Consider the following 11752-nt stretch of genomic DNA (forward strand, 5'->3'; position numbering starts at 1 on the left):
TGCCATTGACCTACTGCAGACAGCAGGGAGGGACTGAGGCAAAAGGGTCTCGCCAAATTCACTCCCTAGGGTGGGTCCCACTACACTCATGAGAAAGGGAAATTCTCTGAAGCTCAAAGCCTCCAATCTCTAGTATCAATATCTAGTGCGTCTTGATCAAGCACACATATCCTCCGTCTGATGACCACACCTTGAATCCACTAGAAATAACTCTTTGCTGCCTTTGGTGCCTCAATAGTAACTTTGAGGAGTCTACCCTCTTGTTGAACCTCAAAGAACATGCAAAGGTTAGAGTCTAAGCTAGACCCAAAAATGATGAGGACTTCTAGGTTAGTGAAGGCCCCCATCCAATTGGGAGGCATGTGGTTCAAGGCATGTGTTACTCTGCTGGTAGAGCCTTGACAATGTCCTAGCACATGCTTTGTATCCCCCTCATTCAACCATGGGGCCCGATGAGGCATGGGGTCTGTTGTCGATCATGTGACCTATTCTGTACTAACCAATATGTTCCATGTAAGGCATGTGGGTTTTTGCTGCTGAAATCCCCCTTCAACTGCTCTCAAGGCCAAAGTAATCTCAATGCAAAATGCTTCTGCCATCTTTTGCTCAAGCCCACTCTGTGCATCTCTAAGAAAATCAAATGAGTGGAGGGGCTCCAAGGGTCATGCCTCTATGCAGTTTAGCCTCCAATCTGGTGTAGCAAAAGCTCCTTTCAAGAATCCTCCCCTTGAAGAATACATCAGGACCATATCATAATATCTACTTGCTTGGACAACTTTACAAGAACATCCTCTACATCCGGCCTAACCGCACACCATAACTCTCAACCTAGACGATATACAAATGGTCTCACCTCCATTGGGAGGTACAAAAACTACATCTCCGATCGTGGTTGATTGTAGCTCTTTAGGAGCACACCATTCACATCAAATACAATGAGCCGCCTCCCTAAAGCCATAACATCTTTTGGTAGCTCTGTGTCAACTAAATTTTTCTTTAGCCACCACATATCAATTTCTAGAGTACCAATAATATTTTGAGTCAATTAGCACACAATCAAGATCCTACAACAACTTACTTACAGGGTCAATTCCAAGATCAAGGGACTTGTTGGAACGTCCACAAATGCACTTTCTTCCTACTGCAAAAAACAAGTCCAACAATGTGAAATCTGTTATAAAATATAATATCTAGCTTTGCCAAATAATTTTCTCATATTAAATTGATCATTTAATATGGGAAGATAAAAGGGGAACAAGAGTTAGGATATAGATATGTGCTTCGATACCTATCTCAACATGGGACAAAAAGGAGAAATGGTTGCATCTCAATAGGGGTCCAAAAGGAGACGCTCTACCAAAGAGCAATGTGTAGTAAGTGCTTCTAGATTTACATCAACAAGGGACTAAGAGGAGAGATGGTTACATCTCAATAAGGGTCCAAAAGGAGGTAGTTTATCAAAGAGCAACGTGCATCTAATGGAGCTTAAAAGACCTTAGGTTGACTTCATTAAAGACCTCCAAAAGTTAGTGTTAAAAATTCCTTTGACCTTACGTAAGCTAGGGTTGACCTTGATGTGGGAATCCTACCCAAGCATGAGGTGCTTGTCCTGCTTGCTAACTAAAGTGCTTAAAGTGTTTTGGGAACCTTGCCCAAAGCTTGAGGTGATTTTTATGCTTAAATGACTAAGGTTCTTGAAGTGTTCAATTCAAATCAAATGACTTAAGAATCATATAAGATACATGTCAAAATACTCCACATGTGGCCCTCATGGTGTGCTTGAATCCTATTGGATAGGCTTTAAAGGGGTTCAATGAGAATTTAGATGCATAAAAGTAAATAATTAAGTTCTTTCTCTCAAAGAGGAAAAAGAGGACACATGTCCAAATGATACAATTGAATAATATAAGAGAGAGAGAGAGAGAGAGAGAGAGAGAGAGAGAGAGAGAGAGAGAGAGAGAGAGAGAGAGAGAGGGTATACTCTCCCACACACACACACACATTCTCTCATTGTGTGGAGTGCAAAGTGCAAGAGATCCATCTCCTTCTCCAAGCTTGTTGAGAAGTTGAGAGCCTACACCAACAATCTTGGCTATGGAATGCAAATCCAACGAAGAGCCATGCTTCAATGCTTAAGCTTGCCATATTCTTCATCTTCATTACTATGCTAAGAAAGAAGAGTGATGATAATTGAGGAGCTATTTATTTCTTCTATGAATTATTCTTTTTCCTCTTCCCAACCCTCATTCCCCACTAGCTTTCTCCACCTTCAAAGGTGTTTGAGGCCTTGGGACTAAGGCTTGGGATAGTTAATTATTTTTGGAAAGTTTATGTTATGCTCATGATACATGAAGCTTTCCATCTTCATAGCATCACCAAGGTCACAAGGAAAAAAAAGATTATATTGTACCAAGTTTGTCTTGATGGGAGAATCTTTAATACAAACGCCACCCTCTGTGTTCTCAAAGTGATCTCATAGAAAGTGCTCACTTAATTCTCTTAATTTTTCTATTCTCAAAGTTCATAGGCCATTTCCACTACATTGGTATCAAAGCATTTGGTTTCTCTTTTCTTGCTTAAGAAGAGAGGGCCTTAAATAGCCTATGAATGGTTGATTTTGTTGACTATATTAGGGTAAGTGGGACTGGGATCTATTATCGATTTTTTTGAGCTCACTACGTGGGATATTGTGCACACCTCGGGAGCTTTGGTCTTAATAATGGGATCTTTTTAAACTTGCCTCCTACGACTTTACCATTATTGATCCATAAGAAACCCAAAAGGAGCTATCACTTGGAAATTTTGTTATGCTAAACCCACTTCACTACTCTCTATAATTAACCAATTTTAGCCATGGGTTTAGATACTTAAGTGCTTATTTTCAAAGGCTAAGAGGAGTAGAAACTAAGGTTTTGAATTGCCAAATGATACACTAAGTAAATACATAAGTATAATTAGCATGGCTGACAATAACCAAGAGAGTAGAATGGCAATGATAACTTTAATGTTACACATGAAGGCGCTAATGATGATTCCCCCATGTTTATCAATTATCTTGTTACTAGGTTGCATCAACAAGCTATGGGCAACCTTACTTTGCAAGATGAAGTTACCCAACAACTTCTTGCTTATGGGATTTCCCTTCCTCTCCAAGAGGAGAGAGAGAGTTTAGGAGGCCTCTTGATGAGACCCCCAAAACAAGGCTCTCTCCCATACGAGAGGAAGAATCCAAAGAACACGAAAATAATGAATCTCTAAGTTCCTTTGAAGATGTGGCTCCATAAAGAAGACGGTCTAGACTGTCGCCAACTCCTCCCAAGAGGAAACGGTCAACCCATAGTCCTTCTCCTTGTCATTTTGAAAGGGAAGAGAGGAAACAAAGGAAAAAAAGGCAAGAAAGAGGTCACCCTCTTCTCCTTCTTCTTCACCTTCCTCCTCTTCCGATAAAATCTATGGCTATTATCCTAGAGAATACAAGAGGGGAGGACATTGCAAATCATACTCTGCATGGCAAAGATAAAAAAAGCTCAAGAAGAGTATCTCTTTTCTCACCTATGATGGCACCGTCAGTGCCACACACAAAGTATTGTCCTTCATCTAACAATTTGATGCGGCCTTTGTAGATGAGGGCTTCACGGAGTCCTCCAAGATACACCATGTATCTATGCACTTCCAAAACTCTGCTCGTCAATGGTGGGCTAGCCTTCGTAGCAATGGCGCCTCAAAGACATGGAAAACCCTATGAGTTTTCATCATGAAGCAATTCCTTGCAAGCAATGCCAAGGACAAAGTGATCATTGAATGGTGAAGTTTGAAGTTACTCTTGAATGAGTCTCGCCACAAATATGTATACAAGTTTTGGGGTTTACATCTCAAAGCTACAGTCTTTCAAAGGATAGAACTTATCGAGCAAAAGCAGCAATTTTGTGCGGGATTACCTGATAAAATGGTAGAGTATGTCAACTCACAACGGCCTAGCACTATCACTAAAGTCATCCACCAAACTATGGTTGCTTCAAGGATCAATTTCTAGCAAGGGGCAAGAAGAAATTTCAAGCCCATGGAAAACAAGAATCAAAATGAAGATAAAGGGAAGAGCAATGCTCAAAACTCTTCCCAAAGAAACATCAACACCAATAACAGCAAGGACAAGGAGAAGGAGCTTACAAAGGTAAAAATAAGCTCTCTCCCAAAGAATTAGAGGCCTTTCATAAAAACCATAAATTCTTTAAGTGTGGGGAGCAAGGACATGGTTATTGTTCTTGCCCCAAAAGAAATATAATCAATGACACTCCTAGAGCTTCCGTGGTTGAAGCTCCAAAAGAGGACACTCATTGCAAAGTGTTAAAGGAGCGACTCACACACCCATGAAGTGCATGCAAACACTACCTAGATCAACATAATTTCAATCGAGGACACAGATGACTGTTAAGGCGGTTACGCCGCTAGCGGAAGCTAAATAGCGAGAACTCAACCAACAACAGAATTTGTCAGACGAGGACGGAGCTTGACCCGCAGGCGCATGGAAACGACTAGGTGGGTGTCAAATCACCTACTCGACCTTCTAATGACAATCACTACTAAGGAAATCAAATCTAAGCTCTAAAATACGCAAGTGACTGAAATCCGTACTACGAACGAATGTTATACGAGACAGGATCTAGAATCATTGAATCGATCTCAAACTCAAGGGGAAGTCTATACACTAGGTAAGAACAACACCCTAAAGACTTGAACTGCAAACTCAACCTATAACCACTCCATGCGGTAAACGCGTATGAAGACAGGCCGAAAAATACAGGTGATCGAAACTTGACCCTGATGGTACTAATGTGTAGCTCTACTCGTTGTGGTTCTATAGATATGCTGCACGCTCAATTCCGACACACGAGTTGGAAGAAAACTCACATCGAAGCTCGTAGGAACTTACCACACATAGAAGCCGATAGCGCGCACTCTTGGTATCTGTGCGTAGCTCTCGTCGTTGCTAACACAATGGCGGTGTCGCTTCTCTAATGGCGGCTCCGTATCTCGCGTAGCAAGTAGATAAGACTCTCTCTCTCTCACTCTCTCTCAGACACAGTCACGGCGCTCAAAAAACCACTTTGATTAATAATCTCCCCCCTTTAGGTTACAAAAACTTTGGCTTATATACCTCAGCCTTGGAGGTGAGAACATCTCTAACTAATTACATCAACAAGTGAAATTACTTTGGGATTACAAGCTGGAAACTCAATTGAGTCCCGTTACTTAATGAATGGCTCAAATCAAAATTAATGTCGGAAAGACATTTATTACAATCAATGGTTACAAAATGATGAGTGTGAGCAAAAATGTGGGTGTGATCCTCTGCTGGCTCAACACTCCCCCCCCTCCGCGTTCATGTCATCCCTGACATGACTTTTATGCTTGGTCAATAAAGTCCTGTCGTCTTGAGCATCTGCAAATCTGATTCGTATCGTAGGTTGCCGATGGTCAAGGTTGGGCCGAATATTTTGCTTTCGTGGGCGAAAAAGCCGGTGTAGAAAGCTTCTTCGAATGTTTGCATGTGGAAACTAGGCAAAAACATAATCCTTTGGTATAGGAGGTGTAACAATTTTGGAGAAGGCTGCAATGAAAGATCGTACATCATATCAGACACCGTTTCGGCCGTCGATAGTAGACTCGAGGTCGTGGCTTTATCTGGCGCGAACACTTCAATGCAAGCTAAGAGAGTCCTGCAGATTTTCTTGAGCATCTGACATGAAAGGTCAGGAGAGCCAGTAAAGAGCTTGATGGTGCCCGTTAGGGTTTTCACCATGTAGGCTTTACCTATTCTCTCTCCTACCTTTGGTCCTGGCATCCTGGGATAATTAAGCCAATTTGGCTTCTTTTCTGCAATCCTGCCATGCTCTTTCCAGTTTCTGACTCTTGGCACCGGGCAGAAGGTTGCATCCTCCCGAATCTCCTTTGGTGCCTCCACCAGGTAGATGAGGTAGGCTAGGTATTTGTTCAGCCAACCTTTCCTCCATCTAGGTTGTGAATCTACTATCTTCTTTGATTGTTCCTCCTTTGTGATGTCGCCTTCGTAAAGAGCGACATATTGCTCCTCTTCTAGTCTCTTTTTCGTCTTCAGCACTTCAAATTTCATCAAAGGGAAAGGCAGGCTGGGTTGCATCCACTGTTCATGGAGAACTTTTGTGTCTAGTCCCTGAAGTCTAATGAAGATTAGGAGTCTCCTCTCCCATTCCATTTCCGCCTTGGCACTCTCCTCTGCTGACTTTTCTATTTGGTCATGGAGCCTTTGTTCTTCTTCTTCAGAGATTCTTGAAGTCAAGGCCACCTCTTGAGCTGGGGCTGGATCTTCAATTGTGGTTGCCTCTCCAGTTTCTGGTAGCTCTATGGCTGCTCCACCTGATTCTTCTTGTGGTGTCTCTGTCTCTCTTCTTTGTTGCTCTTGTAGATCTTGGAGCTGTTTACGGAGGACCTCTTCTTCGGTGTATCCTATCTCTACCAGATCCTCATAATCATTTCTCTTTTGCTGAATTGGATCTATCTTCTCTTCTTTGGTCTCGGCTTCTGGCTTTTCCAAAACATCTGTGTCCACCTCTACTGTGGTCTCTTCCACAATTTTTTCCATCTTCTTTGAGCTTGGTACATCAGTCATAGAGGGATGTTTGTCCTCAGCTTCCTTGGCTTTCCCTTTGTCGGCTTGCCCATCTTTCTCTTGAGGCTTAGTAGACCCATCTACTTTCCTTTTCCCCTTGTCGTCTTTTTTCAGCTCAGCTTTTAATTGCTGTACCTCCTCTTCAGTGTATGGCGCGACAGGTTGCTGCTCCAAAATAGCCTCTGACTCCTCATAAGCTTTAATATATTGATCGTATTTGTTAAGCCCACTATGTGGGGGATGGTGCACACCTCGGGAGCTTTGGACTTAATAATGGAGTCTTTTTAGACTTGCCTACGGCTTTACCATTATTGAGCCATAAGAAGTCCGAAAGGAGCTAACCCTTGGCAATTCTGCTATGTTAGACGTACTCCTCTACTCTCTATAATTAACCACTTTGAGCCGTGGGTGTAGATACTTAAGAGCCGATTTTCAAAGGCTAAGAGGAGTGGCAACTAAGGTTTTGAATTGCCAAAGCATACACTAAGTACATACATAAATTCTGTTAACATGGCTGACAATAATCAAGAGAGTAAAATGAACATTGATAACTTTGATTTTGCACATGAAAGTGCTAATGATGATGCTCCCATGTTTATCAAATGTCTTGTTTCTAAGCTGCAACAAGCTATGGAAAACCCATTCCTACAAGGTGAAGTTTTCCAACAACTTCATAGTTATGGGATTCTCCAAAACTGCTCCACTAATCTTTCCATTCTTGCCGCTTTCTGACTTTTGGTTTGCTTGGGAGCAACCTTCTTCTTTAATTTCTTCTTAAGTGGCTCGTCCACATCCTCTTCAGGTTCTGAAACTACTTCTAGTTTCCGGCGTGCTCTTGTGGATGCCCTCTTGGATACTTCAGGCTGTTCTTCCTCCTCGTCGGCTTCTCTAAGCCACTCATTCTGGGAGGGAGCCTTTGGCCACTGATCTCTAGCTCCAATAGCTTCATAAGCTATTCTTGTCAAAATTTCCGCTCCTCCTATGTATTTTGGCTTCTCGTTGTGCATGGCAATTATTTGCTCGTGGATGTGTTGAGCGTAATTCACCTCTTTTGGCATATTGCTCTTTAATGCCCATGTGATGGTGGTCGCAATGGCATGGGGTGGTGTCGTATACTTTTGCGGTCTTTTACTGCAAACATGAAGAAATTGGTTGTATAGTCGGCAAAGGGTTGCCGCTCTTGGGTCCGCCATATCTCCATAGGTCGCATTCTGTTTCTTGGGCCCATAGACCTCTATGGCCTCCCTTATTTCCCTGACCGAGCTCCCTTTGTTGTGCAGCTTCAATGCGTCTGCAATTAGCTGTGGAGTGATCTGTACTTCTACCTTCTCTCCATCCATGGCTGTCAATGTGGCTTTTCCATCCTTCTGAATGGATGTTGCCCTTGAGGATCTCTGAAAGTCCCCTGGTAGATTTTTATTCCCTCTTTCTCCAATACTGCTTCCTCCACCCAAGTGTTGGTTGGCTTGAGGGTTTCTGCTGGAATGTCAAATGGTTCCGCTTCTGCAATAGCATCTTTGATTGTCGGTCTTTTTCTCTTCGTTGCCGATGACTTGGTGGAATCCATGGATCCTGTAACTCCAATTTCAGAAGTTAGCGTCTTTTTAGTACTGAAAGCCGAAATGAAGCTTTTAACTATCCAAATGACTTGAAAATTGAAACATGAGCTATTTAGGGCCTAAGGATGCAAGGTAGGTGAAAAATATGCAAAATGGGCTCAAAATCATGCTGGAGACATCATACACGTATGATGTCTTTTGTGTCAAAATGACTTCATATTGGTTGTGCTTGTAGCTGATAGTGTATACATGATTATCATATGCTTGGATTTGAGTTTGAATCCCATTTGGTCAAGTTTTGGCCAATTTAGTCCAGTTCCGGCTCTTGGCAAAATTTTAAAGGGAATTGGATTTTATGATCCAAATTGGATAAAACTTGGTGGTTCACTTTCAAATGGCATGTAGATCACTTCTGTTTGGTGGTTGAAGCCCTGAGGTGCCAAAATCACATAGTGAGACATCATACGCGTATGATGTCTTTTAGTGTATTTTTGGACCAAATTTCTCTATAAGCTTGGATTTGGCTTTAGATAGGCTTACTCAGTGGATTTATGAAGTTTGGATAGATTTTGGGCTAAAAATGGCTCTGGAGACATCATACGCGTATGATGTCTTTTTCATCAATTTTGCATGGGATTGGTTCTGTGGACTCCCCATGTACTAGTGAAGGACTGTTCCTACTCAAATCTTGGTTTGGACTTGAGTATGTTGGATTTGGGCCAAAAATAGGCTTTAGGTGAAGGATTTTCCCTCAATTGGGCTAATGGGGTGATCCTCTTGACCAAATGGTTCCAAATTTCATATGTAGCATGTATTAGATATATATAATGGATGTATGATGGCAAATGAGCAGTTTTGGCTCTGTAAGTGCAAATAGACATCATACGCGTATGATGTCTTTTGTGTCAAAATGGTGCTTTTTGGTTCCAGATAGCTTGTAGATGTGTTTAACAACAATCTTACAAAGTTTCAATGAGTTTGGAGTTATTTTGACAAAATTAGGACCAAAAATCAATTTTATGGCCTACTTTGCGTCTTTTTGGTTTTCCTTGGGTTTTCTAACTCCAATTCTCATGATACTTGGTTCATAGGATGTGATGAACATGTGGAATGAGGCTATGCACTCAAATGGTGAAATGGATGTGAAATTCATACTGTGAGACATCATACACGTATGATGTCTTTTCTTGAAATGTTGGTCTTTTTGTGCAAAGAATGCTTTGTGCTAGTGCCCTAAGCCCTGCTAACTAGTTTTCAACTTAAAAAGTCATCAGTTTAGCTAAAAAGACCCCTTATAGGCATTTCAGTCTCCGAAGTCGTCTTTTTGCCTTGGAGTTGAATTTCTTCAACTTTTCTTCTCGAGAGTTGCATTTCCTGCTCATTGGATATGTTGTGAAGCCATCTATTTGGTTGAACTTGACTTTGGCTCCCCGTTCTCCATCTTTCTCCCTTTGGTTGCCCGAAAGCGTCGTTTTCACCATCGGTAAGTGAATCAGTTTTCTTTTGGGTTTTGCTTGCAAACATAAGTCATCAATAGTTACTTGAAGCTGCTTGTGAAGTTTCATTTCATTCGGTCGTCAATTTCAGCCGTTATGCCAAAATGACGCTTTGTGTGTCCGCAGCCAAATCGGTTGTTCCGACCTACTTTTTGTGATTCAAACTTGGAGATATTCTATGGCTGCATTGTCCTTGATGTGGTTGAACTTCCTGTGAAGTTTCGTGTTGTTTCGACAACTTTTTCCTGTTTGCCTCTTGCAGGCCCTGTTGACCTAGGGTTTTTCCAGTCGTTCTTTCTCGAGCTTTGAGTGTTAGAAACCCATCTTCTATACTAGGGTAACCCACCTATAAGTTCTTGCAAGGTTTGGTTAGGCGGTTGTGCCACTACCTAGCATTCTACCTCATTCCCCGTCTGCTCTTGTTTTTTGGTTTTGGTCAGTTTTCGCGACAAAAGTTAATGATAAGCATCAAAAGCTTATGGCAACGAGTCTACCTCTCATGTCTGGTGTCCTCTGAGATCTCGTGGAAGTCGTAGAAGGTCGTAGAAGATATGTGCTCCTGTGGCTCTCTGCTCTTCTCCAAGAAGGTAATAGTGTGAATGAGCTTGAAAGTGATGTGAAAAATACTTAACTTCGGACTTCCCGGTTCACTTGCCACCAAATTTGTCATGTGCTCCTATCTCGTTGTGAGATGCGCTTTAGGATCTGAAATTTCCCAAATTGGACTCCGTTTGACCTGTTTTCTTAGAATTCCGTCCACTTGCCAAAATTTTGCCGTTTCGGACTTTCCGCAACTTGTTCAAAATTGTACCCAATTTTTACCATGGGTTGCCCTTGTCATTAGGACCATCACCGTCTATTCTTTTCTTTTTTCCGATCTCATTTCACCTGCTTTTTTTTTCTTTTACTTTTATTAAGAAAATCATAAAAAATAAAGGAAAATAGCAAATTGAAGCCAAAAAATTCCAAACATACACAATAAATATCTGGTAACCCTGTGTACATCAATATACACTTATTTGTGATTTCTGGACTTGGATTACCACTTTTTTCCACTTTTTAGCTCCAAAAACACTCTTATTTAGTGATATTTACACATCTAGAGACCCAAATTCATCATTTGATCTCTTCTTGTTGCAAAACAAGGTATATAAGGGCATAAATATTATCAATATCCGCAATCAAACATAAAAATTACAAAATCATGTAAGACACTGCCCTTGTAATATAATTTTTTGTTTTTCTTTGTTTTTTTTGCTTGTAGCTGCTTTGTAGCTCCTGTATACCTGTATACCTCCCCCCCTCCTAATCTGAGTCCTCCCGGACGACTATGAAGTGTCTGTGGGCGAAGCATTGTAGTTGTTTTGGTCATAAGTTCCCAATGCAATTGTAGAGCGATGATACAACAGTCTTTCCAATAAAGCTGCTCTTTGTTTGATTGAAGGATTGGTGGTCGGGTTTTGGGTTGGTTTTGGCACTTCGGTAGTAGAATCAGTAGATGGATTCTTCTTTACCTTGTTGTTCTTTTTCACAATCCAAATCTGCTTCCGCTTCGCTTGTGCTTGCCACAAACTCTTTGCGACCCAAACCTGTTTTGTTCTTTGTGTTGATTTCCTCGCCTTGAAATACCTAGGATTTTCCGTGGATTGTACTGAAGGGAGTTCCTGTTTACAAATCCTTGGGATCCAAATTTGCTTGCTATAGCTTTGTGCCGTCATGAAATTCTTTGGAATCCAGATCTGTTTCACTGTCCTTGATTGTCTGAAATCACTCTATTGTCTGGTATTGAAGACTCTGTTTTCCACCTTTGTGTTCTCTGGCACAACCTTTTTTGGTCTCCATACCAACTTTGACTCCGTTTTTTCCCAAGGTTGAGCTGTTATATTATTGCTTGTCTTCCTTATCCAATGTTGAGAGTTCCTCGTCGAAGAGAAATCCAGTTGTATAGAAACTTTTGGTTGCCATTGCTTCTTCTTTTTCTCTGGTTGTTGTTTACCTTTGTTTTTGGATTCTTCCTTTGGAGTTGGCTCTGCTCCTTTGGTGAACTTAAC

Source organism: Adiantum capillus-veneris, chromosome 14 (genome assembly GCF_014529385.1).
Source record: "Adiantum capillus-veneris isolate H3 chromosome 14, ASM1452938v2, whole genome shotgun sequence".
Classification (NCBI taxonomy): Eukaryota; Viridiplantae; Streptophyta; class Polypodiopsida; order Polypodiales; family Pteridaceae; genus Adiantum; species Adiantum capillus-veneris.